This window comes from Amphiprion ocellaris, chromosome 14 (genome assembly GCF_022539595.1).
Source record: "Amphiprion ocellaris isolate individual 3 ecotype Okinawa chromosome 14, ASM2253959v1, whole genome shotgun sequence".
Classification (NCBI taxonomy): Eukaryota; Metazoa; Chordata; class Actinopteri; family Pomacentridae; genus Amphiprion; species Amphiprion ocellaris.
In genome coordinates, this window is record NC_072779.1 from 18294561 (window position 1) to 18318021 (window position 23461).

Genomic DNA, 23461 nt, shown 5'->3' on the forward strand with positions numbered 1-23461 from the left:
CCAAATGACAAACAGGGAAAGCACTTAGCAGCCAAAAGGTCCAGATATTTCCCTGAGGACCTGGTGGAGAACAAAATGGGGCTTAATAGAGTGTAATTATTGGGCTTCGATTTATCAGACAATTGATTGGTAACATTGAGTGATGGCTGTTGCAGACATGTTGTCTGCTAAGCTTGTTTTTGCTGCCGCCAAGTGGCCAAATCGGTCCAGGCTGAAGGGAAAGTTTACCAATTGAACGCAGATCATTTTTGTAAAATGAATGGCAAACAAGGAGTCTTGATGGAGAAGTGTAGGCATAGAAGAAGTATTATTACTATTATAGATATGTATTTTAATAGTTGTTCAACTGCGTTATTACATTTCATTTCTAATTGTGTTTTTAAAATGCGTTTTAGGATGCCTGGCGCCAAAAATAAATAAATAACAACAAAAACAACAATCTGACGTCAGCCCGGTGCGGATCCTCTCCTAAACAACAATCAAAGCAAACCCCTGTGTTTCAAATGCAGATTTTGTTTTTCACATGACGATTCCAGCAGAGCGAGCTCCCCGCTCATTGAATTATGCGTCGCGCCTCCTCGTCATGACAACTGGCTGTGAGATTGGAATATTGCAAGTGGTGTCCTATAAGCCAGAGTCGATGAGACCGCACTGAGGGAGAGAGAGAGGGTGAGGAGAGACTGTGGAAGCCGTGGAATCTTCTTCAGTGCAGGCATCGGGCTTCAAAAGCATCCCTGCCACTGCATCAGCCGTATATTTACAGCATTTATGGCTGCTGTTCCCAAACCATGAAGGCTAAACGGAAGATCCCCGCGCTGTTTCTCAGCCTCTGATTGCTGCTCACAGCATCAGATACCAAGTGAGAGCAGCACGCAAGCGCGTAAAGAAGAGATTGGACACCTGATTTCGTGGGGTGTCTTTAGAGCGCTATTCCACATTTTAAGTCAAACAACCTGTGTGTTTTTTGTTTTTTTTTTAATTATTTTGAAAACAAGCCCTGGCACACCGTGGATTATGATCAGCATGGACAAATGGGGAAAAGAGGACAGATCCCTGCGTTGACTTTTGAAGCAACGCGCACAGTCTTGACGCTATAGCGTTACGCATTTATTTTACTGTGAGCGCTTGTGGTTTTTTCCTCCTCTGTTTTAATTCCACCCGCTGCTGCATCTCAACCCTCTTAAAAAAGTCAAATATCTGTGGATAAGGAACAGAGCAGGGTGTTGTCAGAGAGGGATGAGAGGAGGAGGGGGCAGTATGAGGTGTGCTTTTTTTGGAAAAGCCGGAGAAAGACGGACACCGAGAAGGTGTACTGATGTGCGAAAGCCTGCGACGCGTTGCCCTCCTGAGAAATAATTTGGCGATCCGAGAAGAAATGGCCTAGTTAAATATTTTGTAAAAAAATAAAGATCATCGACACGCCGACGAAGGACAGAAAAAGAAGAATCGTGTTTAAATGGACGGGCCATCATCATCATCATCGTCATCTTAATTCCGGTGCTTGCATCGCGTCTTTTAGGTAAGCCATATGTTCAGCAGCACCACCTAAACGTGACTCCAGATTTTCTGTCCATCTTGGGCTTTATGTGTGCGCAATATGTACGCTTTGGTGACTTCGCACATTGCGCACGGTGCCCATCTTGACGCACTGTCACAATTGGGGAACGGGATTTCAATGTAAATCCTCGTGCCACTTTGTTGCTATAGCACATATTTTCTTCCTTTCAGCCGGGAGCCTTCGATTGGCCTTGCCTGTTGATAAGCTATCACATCTCAACACGATCAGTCTACTTAACACCAGTACAACCGTGCTGCTAACGAGAACATATTAGTGTGATTTAATTGGAATCAGCTCATCATGTAGAGCTTCAATCAGACTGGCTGTTCCTCTCTATTGGGCTTCCATCTCCTCAGCCCGTGAAGGTATAGATTGTTTTGATAATGCCTTTTTATTACACTTATTGATGACAGCTTAATTAGACGCACATGCTTGTGTGCTGCAATATAACTAATCTAAAGCAGAGTGTGTGACAGGCCTTGAACTCAGAAGATGTCCTCTCTAATGAACAAACTCACAACAGCTCATGAGACACACACACAAACACACACACACAGCCACACAAAGCCCGTGTCCTAGAAGATGCAGATAGGATTGTGAATTAAATGCACACACTCTGATGATGCAGGGAAGGCTCCATTAATATTCAGCGGTGGTTGGGCAGTGCTCAGTTAATGGCAGACAACAGGACCTCTGTTCTGACAGGTCATGGATGAGAAATGGCATGTTTTCATTTTTAGGGAGTGAGTGTGTGTTTTTTTTGCTCTCACACACAGATACGGTGCCTGTAGCTATGGAGAAGTGACATTTAAAATCCATCAGAAAACCAATAAACTGGTTTTGTGGAGTTTTGCAGAATTTTGTATTACTCTTGTTGGTGTACTGTCGAACTAGATGTGATTGCTTTCTTAGGCCAGCGTCACGTCAGCTTGCTTACTGGCATTTGAACACTTTTTCAACACAACACAACATGGCTGAAGACTTGGATGCACTTCATTTATGCTATACATTTGCTTGAAATTTGCGATTAAAAAAAAAATCCAGATCCTTTGATTATAAATCAGAGAAAAAGACCCAATATCTACCTGAATTTGGCAGAAATACAGCCAGAATCCCCCATTTACATGCCTCATGGGGACACTTAAAACCTTTCTTCTTACCAAGCTAATCATTTGATTAGCTATTTCAGAAATTGATCCCCTTTGCCTCTAGTTATTCACAAGCAATTGGGCCTGGGACATTTGGTGGCAAATGTAGTGCAGTGGCATCAACCAAACATCAGTTTATTACATGTGCTTCCACTTTTAAAACTGGTTCTCTAGCTATTTTTTCTCATCTCCAAGAAGAAGCTACTGTGATTACTACCATTCCCAGAGCACAGCATCCAATAAACTACAGTAAAGGGCCAATAAAGCTAATATTGTGGTGAGCTCAGTGTCAGATGGTTTCCAGAGAGAAAACAGAAGTGAAGATAAATGGAAAGAATAAGAATGAATGGCTGTTTAATGGATTGGGTGACAACACAAGGTGGGCACTTACAATCCAGAACAAAATATGATGAGTCTTAATGTTTAATGAAGTATGTTTGGGGTGATATGTGGGTGAGTAAGGTGAAGTGTCCAAAAGTGTTCAATGTAATATTCTCTGTTTCATAAAACTGGAGCTTTTGGGGTTGATATCCAGATGTTGTTTTGCTGATACAGTTGTTTTTGAGAAGGGCTGACTTGTCACATAGCAAGGCCCAACAGTTAAAATGAAAATTAAGATTTTTTTCTTTGGTATTGCATTGGTTGTGTTGTTGTTTTTGATTAATTCAATTTTGAAAGGATTTTGGAACATTTTATGGCTCTAAGCTTTTCTTATTCCCTAATAGTTGTTAATTCAGCCTGTTTGTCTACCAGTCTAAGCACATCTGTGTAAATATATATTTAGATTTTTTGGAGTCTGAGTGCTGAGAGAATGTTATAAGGAATATTGTTAACATTATTCTACAATATAGTGAGATACAAAAACGAGTAAATATGACCTTTTTGTCATGTAAATATTACAAGTGCATGTATGAAATGAGCCGCAGCAACACTGGGAAAAAAAAAGTTTTATCATATGGTGCACCTCAGGTCGACAAAGCGCAGCTGGTGAGCACCTCATCTTCAGTAAGCTGTCACAGAAACTATAGCACCATACCTTAATGCTGCCATCACTCTGTCAGTGTTCTGCACCTGCCTGCCGTCAAATCAGACACTTGGCCGCGGTGTGGACTGGTAGCTGCATCGGTGGTCTGGTGGACCGTCAGAAAAATCCATAAAGTTTTTATCACCCCTATCTGTCTCTTTACCTGAATGCTCTGTGTGCCTGTCATTCGGGCTGCACATGAGTTCAGGCTGTGTGCATGTTCTGAGACTGGGTCAGTGAACCCCACACAGGCTGTTCACGGCTGTTAGGCCAAACAACGCTTCTGGCAGGGACTCTGACTCCTTGGGGTTGTTGTCCTCTTTCTGCAAAAATCCAACACTTTGGATTTCTTGCCTGATTTATGCAATTACTATCTAATAAACACAGGGACCAGCTGTGTTAAGGATGTCTTTATGTGACTGAGTGTTTTTATTTCCGGTGTGGTTTGATCTTTTTTCCTGTGTGCAACTGATCGATCAAAATTTGGTCAACCCCCCTCATAGACCAGCAAGTGGTTGACTATAATCTCACATAGCTAGATCTATCTCCACAGCAGTGTGTCAGTGCTGGAGAATGGTCTGGCTGCATGTCATTATTCTGTTATAGAGAGGAAAACAGTCTGGCTTGCTGTAGTTGTTTCCTGTAAAGAAGCTGTTTTGAAAATGGTAACGTGCAGATTATGGAAGAGGAGAGTTGTTTCAAATGAGATGTGGAAATGACAGATGTATACTTGAAGTCTACATCTGGTGAGTCAGACCAGGGTAGCATTTGGAAGAAGAAAGTACTCTAAGAAAGTAAAACAAATAAAACAATTTTTCTGAGGTTTTTGACATGTGACTGCTGATAACTAATACAACGCATTATCAGATTTCATTGTGAGCTGAAGTGCACATTGTACATTTTAAAACATTTTGTAAAATGTAGAGCATGTCCGTTGGCAAGCTGGTTATTGCATGTTAGCCCTGCAATCCACTGGTGCTGTATGTTTATAGACAGTTAGCATTAAACGACTACAGTCACGTTACAAATGATAAAATTTAGGTAATACATGATTTTACACTAACGCACCATTTGTTTCTTTATCTTTACACAAAGTAATTTGAATGAATACATTTGTGAATGCGCAGCGATTCACGAAACTCCAGCTGCAATTATGTGTCATTTTCTTCTATTTAAGCCTCCGTGTTTTACTTCAGCTTGATTACTGTTCTTTCTACCATTTACTCGTAATGTTGCCCTTCAAAAATCTTATTGTATTTTCATATGCTGCTCTGCCATAGCTCAAATTTTTTGATTTTAAATTTTAGTGAAAGTTATGTATTCACAACAAATGATGATTTGGAATTCTCTATCTATAAACTTTCTGCTTTACCTGAAAGAGATGCGATTATACAACATGATTAGACAGCACAGTTTCAAAGTATAGACACATAGCGTCTCGATCATTAGGAATTCTGCTGCAACAAGAGAGTCGTGTCTTCCAAGCATATTTTTAAAACTCATGTAAACTGGTTTAAAAACTTAAACTAAAAGCATTACAAACTTTACAGTATCATTATGCTGCCATCACATCAAGAGGCTGCATTGAAACAAAAGTGTTAATAAACGAGTGGTCTCATAGCAATGACGCATTCACACTTTGAAAAGTGCAAAAATATTAGATGTTATCATTTAATTATACATTCTCGTTTAATCTGGTTGCACTCAAAGTGGCTTCACCATATGATTTTCATGGAGGAAAAGCAGATCCAAGCTGTGCTTTACAGTGGTGTTGGTGGTAGAGGTGGTAAAGATTTTGTGTTTCTGGCCAAACCTCACATTTTCAGGTATCACTGGTGAAGTCAGTTTAGCATTTTAAGCCAGATAATGTTTGGTCATTAGAGTGAACACTTGTGAGTCCATCCTCGTTAGTAGCTCTCCTAATGAAGGCTATGTCATATAGTATTATGCCAACCCAATCTCAATATTCACCCAATGTTCAGAGCATTGAACCCCACACAATTTAATTGATGTCTTTTGTGCAGCATATGCATGAATGTGCAGGAAATATAAAGTACAGGGTAGCACTATGTGATGTTTTATTGTTTCTTATTACATATCTTTTCTGCGAGGTTTTCCTGCCATCACTGACATTTAATGTCACAACACTACTGAAAGACTGAAAGTTCGTCCTGTAAGAAGAGTCTGCGGAATTGTGTATTTACTGCACATAGGCCACCACCTGGGACTTAATAGTTTTCTGAATGCAGCCATGTTGTGATTTTTGGACTTGTACAAGCCTAGTTTCTCCTCAAGCTACTGCATCTTTGCATAAAACATTAACTATATGCTGACTTAGTGGTGCGGCTGCGGTAATGGAGGCTGTGAGATTTTAATTTCTGTGTGAAGATGTCAAGTCAGAGAAAAGGGAGGTTAAAATGACCCAGCTCTCAGTCACGTCACAACCACAGAGGAGAAAAGCAGTAGAATAGCTTGACCTGACCCATTATCTGTGAGCAAAGTAAAGCTGGAGAAACGCCTGTGCAAATGCCATGGTAACCATCTTGTGTAACCTCCTTTGAACAATATCACATAACAGTCATCCATAAGATAAGCCGGGATAAGTGCCACCCTCTCTCATACAGTCTGGGAAGAATATCACACCAAACCCCGTTAAAATATCTGGCAATTTAATGTGTTTTTTATTAGTGGCAGAGGCACAAGCCCATTAAAATGGGACACGTGACCTTTTCTGAATCACAAAGTTCCCCACCTCAATTCATCAGACATGATCCATTAAGCAGCTGTAACATTTAATTCCCTGATATTTTTGTTGCAGTCATGCAGAAGCTCGAGCTGGCATTCAAACATGGCATGCATTCTTAAAAAAACAATTATTTCTTTCAAGCAGCGGTAGTGTATCACTGAACTACACTTATGAGGCAGCTGGTGCTCTTTAGAAAGGTGTGGGCAGTGCTGACATGAATGGGACACACTGGCAGTTTGGCATGAAGCCTTCATGATATATTAGGACAGTGGCCCATTTGCTATTATTTAAATGTCACTTCCTACATTTTTAGATGGGAATATGATAGTTGCCTTATGCTAGTTTCATTGACTTACAATACAGTGAAGAGCAGTGAAGAAAAATGTAAAATATGGTGCTGAAGGAAATGTTAATAACCCTCTCCCCTACCGACTCTGTGCCACTGGTGCAGAATTGGACTGTCGCTCACTGTAAAGAACACCAGAGTATGTGCTTTATGCTTGGTGCTAGGCACCCTCTGAATGCAATGTGGGAACCTGCTGCAGCTAAAATGAAGTTGAAAACATCATAAAGAAGGTAAGATACGCTACGATTGACACACACTGACCACAAAAATAAAGGAGTTGTGAGTGTTATGGTATCACTGGTTCTATCTTGAGTCATTACCATAAGATAAATCAAAGGCAATGTGGAAGTTAGACAACATAAGACATATGGTAGCTATGATCAAACACTGATGAGCACTGAATGATACACTGAATAATAATGATGCCTGAAAAGGAGAACATTTTGTATTCCTTTCTGAAAAACCTCTTGTCACACCATTGGAAAGGTGCAAAGACAAACCACAAAGAAATACATTCTTTGCATGTAATAACAGAAATCCATGCCAGAAGCACATTCAGAACATACTAGGTGATTCTATTGTTTGGATTTGATAAAACATGGTAAGCAGACAATAAAAAGAAACTTGAACATTATTGTAAGTCCTTGGGCAGGTTGCGGAAAATCATATACGGTGTTTCTTCAAATATAGACCAGTAGTCAATTTACAATCGAGTCTCTGAAAATGTGTGGTTGATGCTGGAGCTCTGCATTGGACTGTTTCCCTAATCCGTCTTCCCACTGGATTTCTGACCATTACTTGCCTACTCCCCCAATGTGTGCATCCATTCCCACCAGGAAAATATTCTGACCATTCAATATAGAGCTCCATTGATTTTGTGTCATCTCTCACTGCAGCGAAAACTTATTTCACTGTGCGGTATTAATAAGGAAATGCACCAAAATTCCAGTTACTTTCATAAGAATAACAACATTCTGGTGCAGTAAGTAGCATACATAGTTCATATGTTTCTCAACAGTGTTTTGTTTAATATGTGCAGGAAGAGTGCTTTATCTTTGAAGGAGAGCTTACTTTGACTGAGGAGAGAAGATGTGGGTCCTTTGTACATCAAAACTTTGCACATTTGTCACAACAAAGTCCACTTCTTTTTCACCTTTGTTGGTAGCAACTGAGAAACTTAACCACGTGTCAGACTAAATATGCTGTTGTATTGTGATAACCAGCTTTAATCTTCTTTTCTACCCAATTTGTTGACTTGATCTTTCTGGTTACCACTAAATCATAGTCTCACACCCACTCCTACTTGCAGCAACGTTAAAACCGCCCGTTCCCATGAGATTTGTATTGAAACCGGGGTGGACCTAAAGGATTACAAGCCCCATGCAATCCTCAAGTTGACGTAACAATTAAAGGCTGGCCCCCAGAAAGCTCCCGCTGCCTGTCAGTGTACATTTGCATTGAGAACAATGTACACATTGGCTGCTTTAACATATTCAATTCAATAATGTACTCATGCATTTTCAGCACTTTGTTGTTGTGGACTAACCCACTCATCTATAATATTAAAAATTATAAACATTTCCCCTCTTTGGCAATGGTGCTCTGCTATGTGCATGGAGAAGCTGTGATCACACCAGAAAGTCCAAAATACTGCAGCTGACAAGCAAACTTCTAACATGCTAGCAAGCAAGGCTCAAGTTTCTCAGTCACAACAGTTTCTTAATGTCTTGTATCTGAAACTATGACAAAATCTGCTTGGTCAAAAATATATACGCATACGTTTGAATCATAATTTTTGGTCAAAAGTTGTGTTAATCTGATTTTCTTAGTAGCGTCTCTTCTGAACTGTTCATGAATGATTGGAATTGACTACAGCTGCTGACCTCGCTGAGCCAATTTGAATAAGATACACTCATCAGGCTTAACCACAAACACTACAGTGGGAAAATCTAAGAAGCTCGGCAAACATCTGAAAAAGCAAATCATTGACTTGAACAAGTCAGAAGAGTAACTTGGAGCCATTTCAAAGCAGCTACAGATCCCAAAATCATCTGTACAAACACTTTTTTTCAAATATAAAGTGTATATCAAGCTTGTTGTTTGCTTTTGCACTGCAATTTCCCATACGCAATTTTATTAGATTATAAGTAAAGACAAAGGTTATTCATTTTGGTTCATCCAGGGTTCCTTCAGTGTAACGCTTGCATGATTCACATTGAGCAGCGACTCGCATTGGATAGTGACAGGAACAATAAGTTCTCATAATTTATTCACAACACAAATTTGTACCATCAGCTCCTGTTCTATAACCATCTACAAACCTTTTTTTCCTATTGCACAGCAGCTTATATTTCGAACAGGGAGGTTAAAGTAAATTGAATTGTGCAACAGAGCTGATCTGTGACATCTGGCCAGGGCAGTTTGCTGTTTGTCAGTGGCGCAAATTTGCATGTCAGAGTTAGCCAGAATTGATCTCGATGTAAAAAATCATGCAGATTTACTACTCCCTTGCCAGAGAATCCACTAATTGCGGCCATTGCATTGGAGTGGATTTATTTTGCCATTGTAACTGTAGTTTCACAGGCTTTACGAGTGTCTCATCTCATGAATAATGGCCATTGGTAGCTTGAATACAGTTTGTAATCTTTATTGCAATTTTGTTGTGCCTGCTGTGTATAGAAAATATGTCCTTGTAAGTTAATGCGCAGTGTAAATATAAGTTCACAGTGTCCTCAAGTTACATTTTGGCGAATCACTTGAAATTGTTGGAACATCAAGGTCTGTTGTAGTGAAGTCTTTGATACCAACTGATTTCTGAGCAGGTTCATATGAACACAGCCAATGGGTTATATTGTGGACTACCATTACAAAGATGCCTGCACTGTACACTGCTCTTGCAAAATGTCATGTAGTTCAGTCAGACACTTCTGTCAAAGGATTCGGGACAATTTATTGAAAATAGATGTCCAGATGCACTCTGTGAACGCTGCTCTGCATTCAAAGGCACGGACCAGCAGGCAGAATCCAAGCAGCACGGGAGAATCTGTGAGGTGTACGAGCTGTAACCGAAGAGAATAACGGAATAATCACAGGAGTGGAAATGTGAGCCTGTCAGATTACCAGGACCACCTAATTACCTTCTTGTAATCTGATAGGTAATTGTATGAGTGAGATGATTACGATCAGCTGACGGCATGAAGGAAACCAGTGCCCTACCTGAACCGACATCATGCCTCAATTCACTGCATAGGAAGTTTAAAAAGGTGAAGCAAAATAACATTCTTGTAATTTATTAGCAATTTTGTCTTTAGTTTTGTTTTTTTAGATTATTTGTCAGACATAATTTAGCTCTAAAATGTTGAATTAAACTTTGCAGTATGATCTGGTAGCTGATAGAATATTGCTGTCTACTTTTTGTGGAAATGTGTCGCACAGCAAATTGGATTTTTCTGTTAAATCGACAATTTAACACCAAAACATGAAAGGTATACTGTGTTTTAAAAATGGCTAAAATGAGACCATTTATCAAAGCTAGACACTGTAAAACCTGAGAGGATTGTTGGATTTTCAACTTTCAGACTGTATAGTTTGAACTACTCATCTGTGATGTGCTGTTCCATTCAAAAAAGATAATGAAATTTACCCTTAAAATCGTGATATTTCATGAAATCACACTATTCTACACATCTCATTTCAATTCTATATATTCTAAACATAACCTGTAAAAAAAACAAGCATTTCTGCACTCCTTTGCTCAACTGTGAAGCCATTAGTGACTCAGCTGCCACCAACAGTCATGTCACAACAATTCAGGGACTTTGCGAGTGAACTGCAGGCTGTGTTCACACAAAGGAGAGAGGAGGCAAATGTGAAAACAAATAACCAGTCTGAGTTGTAAAGTATCTACTGTCTGTGGAGCCACACTCTAAATATTACTTTATTGGTAACACCGGTTTACACTTGGAAATGATATTGGACATGTTGATTCCAGGTTTTTTCTGTTAGACAAATAATCAAGAAATCCAGCTTTGGTAAGCTTAGTGAGCCACAAAGTCTTGCTAACTACCTATATTTTGAATGACTAGTCCGTTTTAAAAGTCAGTACTAACATTGAAACCCAAATTACACCTCGCATGTCTTATTCAGCTGACCTCAGAGCAGTACCTTTGGAGTACAGGAAATCTCTCAACACTTTGGGGTATACAAATCATTTTTACAGAATACATCACACACAGCAAGTCTCAGTGCTCTACTTAAGCAAACTTCCACATCATCAATGCAGCCAGCCCATCTGTCAAGGTACGCTTTGCACCGAATGTGACACTCCTCTTAAGGCAACGTTTAAATTTCAGCAGCTGCTCTGTGTTGTGGCTGCTTGAATAGCATGGCAAAGAAAACTGTACGTATTTACTCAAATGAATGATGATCCTCAGTCAGAGTGCCCTCATTGTAAGACAATGAAGCCGACTCGTTTTCCATTATACTGAACTCCTCCGGCTAGACAAAGAGGAGGGCTGCTAGTAGCTACAGGACCAGCTGCATGACTTGTAGATGATTGTATTACCCTCAGTTATGATTGTCTGTGGTCAAACATAGTGCACCTGCTCTCTCACACATGTAGCATATGATTTTCTGGTTTTCGTTTGCGATTGAACATCTATTTTAAAATCTGCCAAGCTTCCAATATGGTATGCATAGACATTACTAAATAACAATGGCAGCTCCTTCCTTATCCCATCTGTGGAATGTCCTCAATTACATTGTATGAGGTTAAAATGGCCTTCATTATGGCTGTACACAAATTATTATAATAATGATTTGCCTTCTGTATCCATTGATTTATACCAGAGTACAATAGCACTTGATCTACAGTATGTGTGCATCTCAAACAGCATTACAGATTCCCCTGGCTGCAGGTCCTTATGAAATAAAGATGTAAAACATATGATAAGGCTTTCCTGAAAAACAAAATGAAAGTATATTTTTTATAGGGATACATCAATTGGTGTTTTTCATTACAGATACTGATTCCTCAACCATGCTGCCTGACAGGAACATCAAGATTGAGTTCTGCAAAACCCTGAATTACCTTCAGTGACTTAGTGCTTCTTTTCAGAACTCTCACTTTCAGTGTCTGCACATGGCTACTAAGCTATGAATGAAGATACTGAAAGATTTACACCAAGCCAAGACCTCAGAATGACTGAGTACATTGGTTATACTGGTGCAAAGTTAGGTGTACGAGCATATATTTTGGGTGCACCCCAAATTTTCCCCCTTTGGTAAAGAATAATATATTTTAAGCATTTCCTCTTCTGTTTTTTTTTACCATACACAATAGTAATTTCTTAACAAGGTATGTAAATGGGAGTAAGGGTGCAGTTAAAGGCTTTGCACAGTTAAACAGTTTTATTTCCTAAGGAAGATTTAGGACTTAACCTTAGCAAGAAGTAGCTCTTCCTTGGTTGTAATTAAAGCAGTGTTCATTTTTATTATAATTTTGGACTTTTTCCTGGTGGGGTTTTCAGCTGCCTGGCACTGAAATGCTGCAGGAAGGGGGCTTTTCTACTGGCCACGCACCTGCAGTGTCATAGGACAGGTTTCTTGGATGTTTCACTTTAGCAGGCTGATGTTCACTGCAGCAAAAGCACTGTTCCCAGTCTCGTTTTGGATGCACTCGTTTCAAAAAATGCATATTGCTGGCTGTTTTTAGTCATACCTTAATGTTTCCTATAGATTGAGAATTTATGTGTGACCGTTGGTGACCAATGTGCATGTTAAAACTCAAGCAGTTTAGAAGTGGCTGGAGAATAACTTGGGTTTTTTTTCTGAAGCTAGAATATTAACGTGTTCCAGAAATGCTCCCCAAATGCCTCACAGCTGTGCCCAGCGATCACTGAAACGGTTGTACGTTTGAAAGATTTTTGGTCACATGTGAAACCAAAATGCTTGCACTCTGAAGCCCTACCATGTCAGAGCTGCATTAAGTTAAACACAAAGAACACAGAAGCAGGCACCATATTATGGTAAAGCCACAGGAATGCAATCGTTCTTTCAAGCTGAATGTATCAATTGAGATAACTGTAATTTATGGCACTTTTCCCCCGTAGACAATTTTTAATTGTTGCAAAGGAGTAATGCAACAAACAGAAGCAGTTACAGTTAGCTGTTAGATGAAGAGCTGCTGACGACAGGCTGCACATTTTTAACTCCTCAGCAAGGTAACCTCCGGCTGTTGTGTGAAATCCTCCTTGTGCCAAGTGCATCATGAAATCAGATGAAATCTTATTAAAACAATGTGAGTCTGTTTTGCTGCTCTGTTGCCAGATACACCATTTGTTGTTCTGTTATATTTCTGACAACAGTGCTGTTAAAGGAGTGTTAACTGCCCACAAAATTCTGGGACCTGTAGTATTAAACCACACTCGTTAACAAGATAACCACATTTATCATCAAATCTGCTGAGATTTAAGACTATGAAAAGATTGTAGTTCCTTTACAAGCATTTACAAGCATTTTTTTCCCTTTTAATAACTTAGGGTTAGGCTAATAAAGCACTTAGTTAAGGTTATAGAAGAATTGAAGATTTGATTTATAGCAGCAAAGCAAAAGTTTTTTCAAACTTTATATTTAAGTCTGACTGGATGTAAGCTTTGGTCTTCACATAGGACTGTATGTCAAGCATCATCTGCGATGGGTTCTGACTCTCCAGAATTGCATCTAAATTGTGATCCTTGAACTTGAATTTTTTTCATATACAATGCAGCACCCGCATGCCATCGCGTCGCAGTTTAGGTTGCATTGAATGTTCCCACTCAAATACCTCAGGGCGTTCCAGCAGAACTCTGCCTTGTCAGTGAAGGACAGATTCACAGTGTAGAGCCATGTGAATGTTGGCCCAAACAACAAGCAGGCTATTGGTGCGCTTCTGACCAGATGTAACTTCTCTTTGTCTCTGGCTCTTCTACTGTGAAAACTGCTGTTTCTTCTCTCCATGGTAGCTGCAGACCAACTTCTCATCTCAAGTGATGATCTCTGGCATAAAGATTGGCACAACCAGCTGCTGAATGATGCAGAATGTGATGTGTTCACTCTGGATAAATCGCAAATGGGCATATGCTGGCGGCGACAAAAACATGAACAACATAGGTCCCGCTGTTATTTGCACAGTGTCAGACGGTCTCCTGACTTTTGACAGTGATTGTTTGCACAAGTTGTGTTGTGTTTGACCTGCATGTGCACCATGAACAGTCTTAAAGCTTTTTTGTTCATACCTCGTACAGAGTAATAATCCAATACTGTGTAAGATAAATATTTCACTTCATAAGATCTCTGAGTACCCAAACTAATTCGCCAGATCAGATTAGTGGCTCTCCCATTCGCAATCTTTTCCGCAGTTCATATAGTTTTTTTTCCTCAGTTTTTCTGGGTTTTTCCAAAGAGTATGAAAATGTCAGGCGCTGCTATTGTCTGAGCTGATGCGACCGGTATTCACGGCCGTTGTCGCTTTTTTGAGTAAACAATGGTAAGAGAAACCCAACAAGAAAAGTTCATTTGTTATTCTTGGGATCCCCTGCCAATATTGCAGGAGTAGCTGCATTTACACATATCAAGCTCCTCTGCCTGGTTAGTTTCAGAGAAAATGGGTGGTGTGTTGCCAAAGAGAAGAAAACCCTATGCAGGTTCAGCCTTTCTGAAACACTTAAATTATTCATTTGTTTGGACACTCTGAACACAGCTGGACTACAGTGCAATACCACAACAGATAGAGAGCTGTGTTTCAGCAGTGTTGAATTACACAAACTAAACAAACAAACAACATGCAACAACCCAAATGGATGTCATGTGCTTAAAGAAAGACAATCGGTAAGTCACAAAAAGGGAGACGGTAAGATGCTGGTGTAATCATATTAATAATGTAAAGCATCTGCAGCCCAAAGGCTAAAATTAATCACATTTAATGCCCCACTTTCCGCTCACAAGTCTTACAATTATACATTTAACATAATGATGATTCAAATTGGTAGGCATTTATGGGCAATACTGAAATTGAAATTAAATTGTGCCTTTTAAATGCAGCTGTGACCAGGCCTTTCCCCTTCATTCCCTCCCTATCATCTGTCACTATCCATGCATCTCAACAGATACATCTGCAAGTGCACTGCAGTCCTACTCTGTCAATCCATCTCCGTATCACTCAGTGCCTCTAATACAGCTCTATGTTTCCACTTTTCTGTAGCACTTCATGTCACTTCATTTAAAATTTCACATCGGTTGTCCTGCGCAGCCCTTATCTGCCTACACTGGTGCAGTATCCAGACTGCAGCTACCCCCCTCCTCCTCCACTGACTGCACACTTCCATGACAATGAGAATTACTGTGTAAATGTGCCTTTCATTGTCAACCATATGTGCTTTCTCCAGCCTAGTTTTTCCTTGAACTCACATGATATTATGTAAGATAGAAGCAGGTGTGGCTGATGTGTATCTTAGCCAAACACTCTCGAGATGCTCCTTAAAGGGTTAGTAGTGGGGGTAAACCAGGTAACTAAAATGCCAGTTGTCCCACATTGTAGTTGAGAAAAAAAACCCAAGCAATCATTTTAGATGTTGTTTTCAGAACACAAATGACTAGACTTTGTTTTGATTATATGATAGGAACAATGCAAGGGCATGCTTGTTACTGTGACAACAGAGATTGCAATAAGAGTTCAATTAAGTATATGCAGAGTTCAAATTAAAGTGATTTCACCCAGCAGGGGTGTGTTTGATTAGACTGGGGGCAGTTTACAGAGACAACTACTGGGCACAAGAAATTACTGCAAAATGTCAGGCCGTTTTGTTTGACTTCTTGTTGTTGTTTCTTCAAATTCTCCTCACAGAATAAATAGAATTTATTTGACTGAGGCCTCATTATTCACAATGTTACCTAAAAACATTTAGTCCAAAAATGAGGGCTACTACTACTACTGCCTTTTTTATCACTTGTAAATAAACATATCAACAGTGATTTATAGTTGAATCCTTCATTGTCTTTTTTTGGCGCAAAAAGACATTTCAGAAAAAAAGTCAATTAGAGCTGGAATGTGTAGCTTGAATCAGGTTTTTGTCAAATCTTATGAACACATACAGCAATCAGTCACAACCTTTAAGCCACCATCTAATTTTAACCAAGTGGTTTTAAGGTGCAAGAACTTGCAGAGCAGCCCAAACCGTTGTGTTCAAACTGCAAGAACTTGCTGTGGAGAACCTCTTTCGAGACCCTTTTTTGGGGAGAAAAAATTACCTACTGCAGGGAAGCTACTTCTGACCATCTTCTAACCACTGTTTGAAACTGATTGGTTAAATTTGAAGAGGACAATAAGTATTATTTTTTCAACCATTTTGATTTCCTCAATTGGCAGTCTTTTCTCTAACATCACCATCAGCAACATAAAACTTACCGTCTAAGCTAACATAGCAAACTAACATAACTATTTCTGAGATTCTCATAGAACTTGGGGTACATCCAGGAATAAAAAACAGTAGTTACTAGTTATTTTGAAACACTCGCGGTTAGTATCGCAGTCAAAGCTGTTCATTCTACACCCCAATGAAAATGAAGGGCTGAAAGGGCTGATTAGGGAGCAGCAGCGCCTGCCTCTAGTTCTGCAGTAGAGCGCCTCCTATTGTGCAGCTTACCCCCTGTGCTGCCAATACAACTCTGACTGGTTTGGCCAACGACGCAGGACTTCTGGGGTGTTCTGTGATGTCTGGCACTGGGATGTTGACATTGAATCCTTGGGTCCTATAGATGATGAAGTGGGGCCTCTGTGGATTTTTTTTTTTTTCACATAGGGACAGGTAGCTTTGAATATTTATTTTCCTAAAATCATCATTCAAAAACTGCATTTTGGGTTTACTTGGGTTATCTTTGTCTGGTATTTACATTTATTTGATGTTCTTAAACATTAAAATGGACAAAAGTTGCAAAAAAATAATTCAAGAAGGGAGCAAATACTTTTTTCACAGTTCTGTAAGTGAATGATACATGTCAAAGAAACATCCACATGCCTGCCAAGATCCAAAGTCCAAAGCAGAACATTGGATTGTAATGAGATGATCAATACATACACATCACCTGCCAGTGGTTTCAATGTTGTGGCTGGTTGGTGTAGGCAGACAAGTAACAATATGACAACTTGATTGATATCCTAATAAGTATACGGGGCTATGGACGTCATTTTATTGTGCGATGGAACCCCCCCTTGGGCTGTGCCCCTTATAAATACTAAATTGAACTAAACTGAATTGTGTAATGCAGGCATAAATGTATCCAGTGTTGTAAAGAGCTGACAATTGTGACTAAAATCACCAGTGATGATTGATTGACTGAAAGTAAGAAACGTTATGAAACACACCACTGACTGAAAATACAACATGTAAGACTTTTGGGTTATAACTTTACTTTAATGTCTTTATAACCTGGTAGTTACTTAAGTCATCATATGAAACTTTATAAAGTAGTCTTCCAACAATATGATTTCCTGCTAAATCTTAATAATAAAATTCATCTAATGAAGCGGAGCTTTATAATGTTTCTTTAATAAACTCAAAGCTCTGCAATAAATGGGAAAAATATAATTATTTTTTTTAAAAATACATATTTTATTTGTTCAGATAAGTCAACATTATTGCCTCCTAGAAACAGGTCTTTTTCTGTTCAACTGTGGCTTGTAAAATCACTGCAAACAGCCGTGCTATGTCTCCTTTGACACTACTGAAATTGAATTGGTTTGAAATGAGCTGCAAGGGAAACTTTATGGCAGAATGGCTGTTTGACAATATGACAGTGCAGCCGGAGAGTATTGGGCCAGTGACATGTTTTGAATGAAGTCCAGCCCATGTAATGTGAAATGAAGCAATGACTGTGACGTTAAAATGCTGACTTTCAGCTTTAGGGACATTTGAGGGCATTATAATCCATATTGGGTGAACAGCAAGACTTGTATCCTTTGTTTTTAGTGGAGCAATGCAGCAGACCATAGTGTAGATCCTTAGGTAAAGACAATTGGGACAAGAAACACATGGACTTTATGGGGCCTTCGCTATCCACCTCAAGCCTGAAAACAAAGAAGCCACAGTGAGAGTTGTTATTTCCTTTGGTCATGCAGTACAATAGGAATAATCCACTGATGGATGTTTCTTAAAGACCCATTCAAATGTAAGAGAATTTGGAGGAATGGGTGGAGCAAAGGTGGTAACTTTTTAGAGCTGCACATTGTAGAGGAAGCAATGGCCATTGTGGGGCAGGAAGAGATTATTTTCATGGAAAACAAAAATTGATACACAGAGATGAGCTTTGGGGGTTTAGATCAATGAGTGAATGACCAGAGAGGGTCTTTACATTTAGGTCTTTCTTATTCCATCATCTTTTTGAAGAGTCCTAATAATGCTTTTCAGGTTTCCTCTTTTAATGTGTTCTAGCTTTTTTTTGTATACATCAGTATCCAAAGTGTACGCCAAAGGAAGTGACCTATTAACGTAACCATGTAACAGATTTGCCGAATACCTGCCTAGGAGCTAGTTTGATACGCCCTCAAACAAAGAATGAGCAGCAGTCTCAAAGTATTTTGTCACTAGAGTCTCTCTGCCTATCCTCAGAGATCCAAGACTACAGAGCATGACTGTTGCCTTGCTTATGTCAGGCCAGCCGGCCAATCAGTGCAAACTGACTTTTCAGGAGGAGGGGTTTGCAGAGACAGGAGCTAAAACAAAATGTTTCTGAGAGTTGATTGGAGGTGCTGCAGCAATGTACAGTATAATGCTATATTTTAAGAACATTAAAATATGTAAATATATTCTAGTAGACCCCAAAAATACAGTTATGAACCTGCAAATGTGCATAATATGGCCCTTTAAAGTGACTTGAACACGGTGTACCCACGTCTCAGGAAATCAGCGGCAATAACGTTAGTACTTAGTTTCTAACACTTTAGCTCCAGCTGCCAAGCTATTTTCAGTGCAGTGGAGGTTTAAGGCAGGGGATTACAAGACAAGCTGCAACTTGATATTCACATATGTCACCTTTGTTGACCGCACCTGCCTCTATTTTAGCCATGACCGTTTTTCCTTGTCTTTTTCCAGGCGTCGTACTTTTCTTCTCTGCTTTTTTAAATCATCCTCTTCTTCCTCATCTCGACCTCACACTTTGTTCTTTCTATCCGCCCTCACATCAGTGTGCTTTTCCCTTTTTCCTGTGATCAGAAACATCCTTCAGTTTATCTGGATGCAGGTTGACCTTACATCCACTGAAAGGTGAATGTGCAGAAATAGCATTAGAGCTGTTCTGTAATGTTGTGCCAGCAAGCTGAAGTTGTTGGATGAAACTTAAACATACAACAATTTTGATGAAGTTCCCAAAAAATCCCCTACTCTAGTACCTGATTTCATTTTATGTTATTAGGCCAGAGAATAAGGCTATTTAAAGTAAACAAAGGCAGTATGTTAAAAATGTGACATCGGGTAATTGTGATGAACAGCAGCCACTATGGCGACAACATTTTTATCATTATGATATAATAAGGAATGTGAAGACATAGGCTGTTGAAGAACCTCAGTAGTTACAGAACTTACTCAGTAATGTTAGACAATAATGTCTATGTATTATCTATCTAAATCAAACATATCAACAAACAGCAGCCATCATAAGTTACTAAGTCTACAAAGGCAAATCTACCAGTGCTTTTCTATCGTGCGTATGAAGTCAAAATTTTAAATGTAAGAAGATGAAGACTGTGATTTTCATCTGCTGTATTTATTTAAAAGCCTGTGGTTTGACAGTAGGAAAATAGAATAAAGTTTGAAGCAGCAGTGAAGAGGTGAAATGTAACTGAATGTTACATTTCAAGCTGTGTGTGTTATTTAATTTGGTCTTATGGTACATAGTAGGATTTTACTTTAGTTTACAGATTGCAGTGAATTTTGGATGTTTTTCTCACACATTGTTATTACATTATATTTTTTGTTGACATTTTATTTTACCAACCTACTACACATCCTATCCAGACGTTCTCCAAGTGAAGGGAGAGGGATTTGCTTCTCAGTTGGATGTGGCTGCCACAGACGGTAATGAATTAGTCAGACTTGCTCGTTGCCAGCAAAATGTTCATAACACACCCACATCGAGAACATGAGACATGCATTGACAGCATGTTGCTTGGGAGTCGTCAGACAAACGGGATACTTTGGGAAACACGAAAATAGGTGGTTGTCAAAGGATGCACCAGTGTATCTCCTACAAACTAAAGGCTGAAGCATGATGCAGACCCGGGGGGGTGGGGGAGGGTGGGAGCTCTGCCTCGGTGTGTCATGTCTTTTCAGTTATCACATTTAAATTAGGCTAAAACAACATCTGGCCTGTGGCTACACTCAGAGTTTGAGTATTTTTGAGTTTCCTGTCAGCCTCAGGTTCTCAGGCTCTTTTGACTCTCCTTCAGTGTAGAATCAAGAATAAAGCTGATTGCAGTTTTGCTAGGGGGGCTTAGTGTCGAATGTGCCTGCCCAAGGAACATAAGCTAGTTAATTCAATGTTATCCTGTAAATCTCCTTTTAAACTGCAGCCCTCCAGACTTTCATATATTGTCTTCATCTTTGTAAAGGTGTTTTGTATTTTCTCTATTTTCTTCTTCCTAGCATTAAAAAGATTATCTTCACCGTTTTAATTATTAATAGTGTTTTTTGGTCAATTTTTTTACATTTGCAGGCACTATGTATCCGTAAGAAAGGACTACCATGTTAACATGGCTAAGCTGCCTTTTCTATTTAACTTAGTGGGCCATTCTATTCCTAAATTAGCTTGAAGCTTGAGGCAAAGCAGCTGTCAGACTGCTCCCTCAAACTGTGTGTATCGCCCACAGACACCTATACTCACGTTAACACAGCTAGCATTTCACCTAGATCATCGCTAATTAGTGTGTCACCAGATTGTGCACACTACTTGGCTTCATTATGACACATTCTTACGCTTACAATTACCATACACTCAAAGAAAGCAGATAAATAAAAAGCAATAGCCCCCTAAAGGCAACAGTGTTCAACCATACCACATTTTTAAGGGTGTCTCGCAAGAAGCTGTCAAGATATCTTCCTCTGTGTACTGGTGTGGAGAAGAGTAAGATAAAGGGGTTTCCATGTGATCCACAGGTGTTAAGTAGAAAAAACAGTGGTGACCAACAGGAACATATTGATTTTCTGGTCCAGCAGTGACAGAGGGCCTTTTGTCTAACATCTCCTATCTGCTCCCACTGCCTGCTGCTTTATGATCCCTGCTGCTGCTTTAGTAACCTGCATTGATGCTTCATTAAGGCCCGTTTAATTGACTTCCACTTGATCATTTGTAAACAGTTTTTTCTATCTTAACTCGTGTTTTCATGATGTTAATTACTGGAATGAGTCCATGCAGCAGAGTAGTGAAGAAAAATAATGGCATTTAATTTGATTTGACCTGAGATTTAAATAGAGCTCGGCCTCTGCTGCTCGGTCAGGATCCGTCCAGAAAGCCTTTATCCCCTTTGAATGAGATGTGTGCAGTCATTCCTCGGGTTAATTGCAATTATAATAAGTGTAAAGTGATATTTCCTTGCGGATATTCCCACATTTTTCTGGCTGCAGTGTGACGAGGATGGGAACGCAGTGGCTGATGGAGTGGCCGCGATATCTGATTGAGCTGCTTTTTGGAGTCTGGAGAGCTTATGGTAAATACAATAAATTGTAGGATGAGGCTCAAAGCCTTCATCAGCGCTAACAATGCAGCAGTTCTCTGCAATTATGGGGTCGCCATAAAAATTAACACTGTGACAAGAACTTGCAACCTAAGATATTTCTCAGAAAGATTAACCTTTAGTTGGATATTGCTGTCTAGAACAGATTTGTCATAGAGAGATTTAGCCACAAGTCAGAACAGATTGTCTGGAAAAATGTGTGTCTATAAATGTGTATAAAAGCTTTAAAGGTATTGCATATAATATTTTTTTTTTTGCCGTTCATATCAACAGACTGATCAATATCTACCACAGTGAAGTTTTAAGCTAATACGTAATTCCTTATAGTTGTTCTTTAACAACAAAAAAACAAAAATACATATGTTACTTTAATTAGTATACTCTCTTAACGTTCCATAATGACTGGCAAATATTTCTTATCAACCTGTCACTTTCGCTACATGAAGATACAGCTGTAATTTGTCCATCTCTACAGCTTGAAAGAATATACGACAACATAAATACATGTCCTCTCAGAAGGTTCAATAGTCATCCTATTGGAATAATCCTAATATGGTTTAAAGCTCGACTGACATAAAGTCTACAGAATCTCTGCCTATTACCCTCTGCAGCCCTCCCCTGTCTTCAGGGGCTTCAGTCTTCATTATGAGATACGTCACATAGTTGAGGACAAAATGTTTTAAGGGCTTAACTGTTTTATTTAATTAAAAGGCACTTGTTAATTCAGTTGGGCAGCAATTGATGTTATTTTTACTGAATAAATTCAGAAGTCCTGATCTAAAATTGAATGATGGCTGCACAGAATTGTTTTGAGTTGGCTAGTTGGGTCTCAAAGCAAATGAATCACACATGATTGTAAGTGACACAAATTTGCCTAATCTGGCCCATCGGGATATTGAAATGGAATGACATGCTCAGTGCTGGATTGTCAAACCTTTCGCCTACGCCCCGTTGCCTCAACATCATCTGTGCATCGTATGGTTCTTATAGATTACAAAGGAGAGGAACTGACGTTCCTTGTGGTGGTTTCTGAGTAAATGAATTCTGATATCATGCTGCACTTTCCAGGAGTGGCAGCCATTTCTTCCCTCATGTCCTATTCCTGAATCACCCAGTGCACTCTGGCAGACCGTACACAGAGGCACTGGGGCAGATTCTGGATAGCTTCAATGTCTAGTTTGAAAAGAGGAAGAGGCCCTTTTGGCTGAGCATACATAGGCAGGCTGACAAATCTAATCTTCGAGCCTTTCACTTCATCAGCAAGACGACTTATTCATCTTTCCTGGTCCATTAAAGGTTTAAGGAAACAGTAAGGCCTCTAATTGTCTGTTTTAATAAAAGAAAAACAGCATAAATCATGCTTCCTATACCTGCTAAAAGCTACCTGCTAATTTCTCTATCCTTCCATAAAGCAGGGGGAGTCCTACTGAGAGTATGATTCACCTATTTTCTTGCCATGATGTCCACAGAACTTACATTTACATATTACTCAGTGGCCATGTCTGATCCATGTTTTCTCATTCAAAGTCAAGCTTTCCATTAAATCTTCTGTTTCACACATTTTTACTCACATTTGTGTGCTATGTTGTGAATTCATTGCAATTAATTTAGTGCATGCATGTTTCCCTTTTTCCTAAAACCCAGGATAACAGAGTAAAATTATGGCTTATTAGTTAATTTTTAAAATCAAAACTTGAAAAACAATGAATAATAATGCAATGTATGTGTACGATTGTTGTAGCCTCTTGGTCAGTAAAGCCAAACCTTAAGTACCTTAAACCTGCATTCTTTCTCATATCCAGCAGGAGGCGACTCCTTGTTGCAAACAGAAGTCTGATTGTATAAAAGTTTGTGGGAAAATGTGGCGAATTTCGATTG

At 39.4% G+C, this 23461-nt stretch overlaps 1 protein-coding gene across 2 annotated transcripts in view; it reads left to right on the forward strand.

Annotated features, from left to right (window-relative positions):
• Window positions 1–545: 545 nt before the first annotated feature.
• Window positions 546–23461, forward strand: part of nlgn2b (neuroligin 2b) — an 82794-nt gene continuing 59878 nt past the window's right edge. The window contains exon 1 of one of the 2 annotated variants that reach the window (XM_023275406.3): window positions 546–1519. The gene's annotated coding sequence lies outside the window, so the exon portion shown is untranslated. The remainder of the gene's footprint in view (window positions 1520–23461) is intronic. The other variant, XM_023275405.3, reaches the window with a different exon arrangement.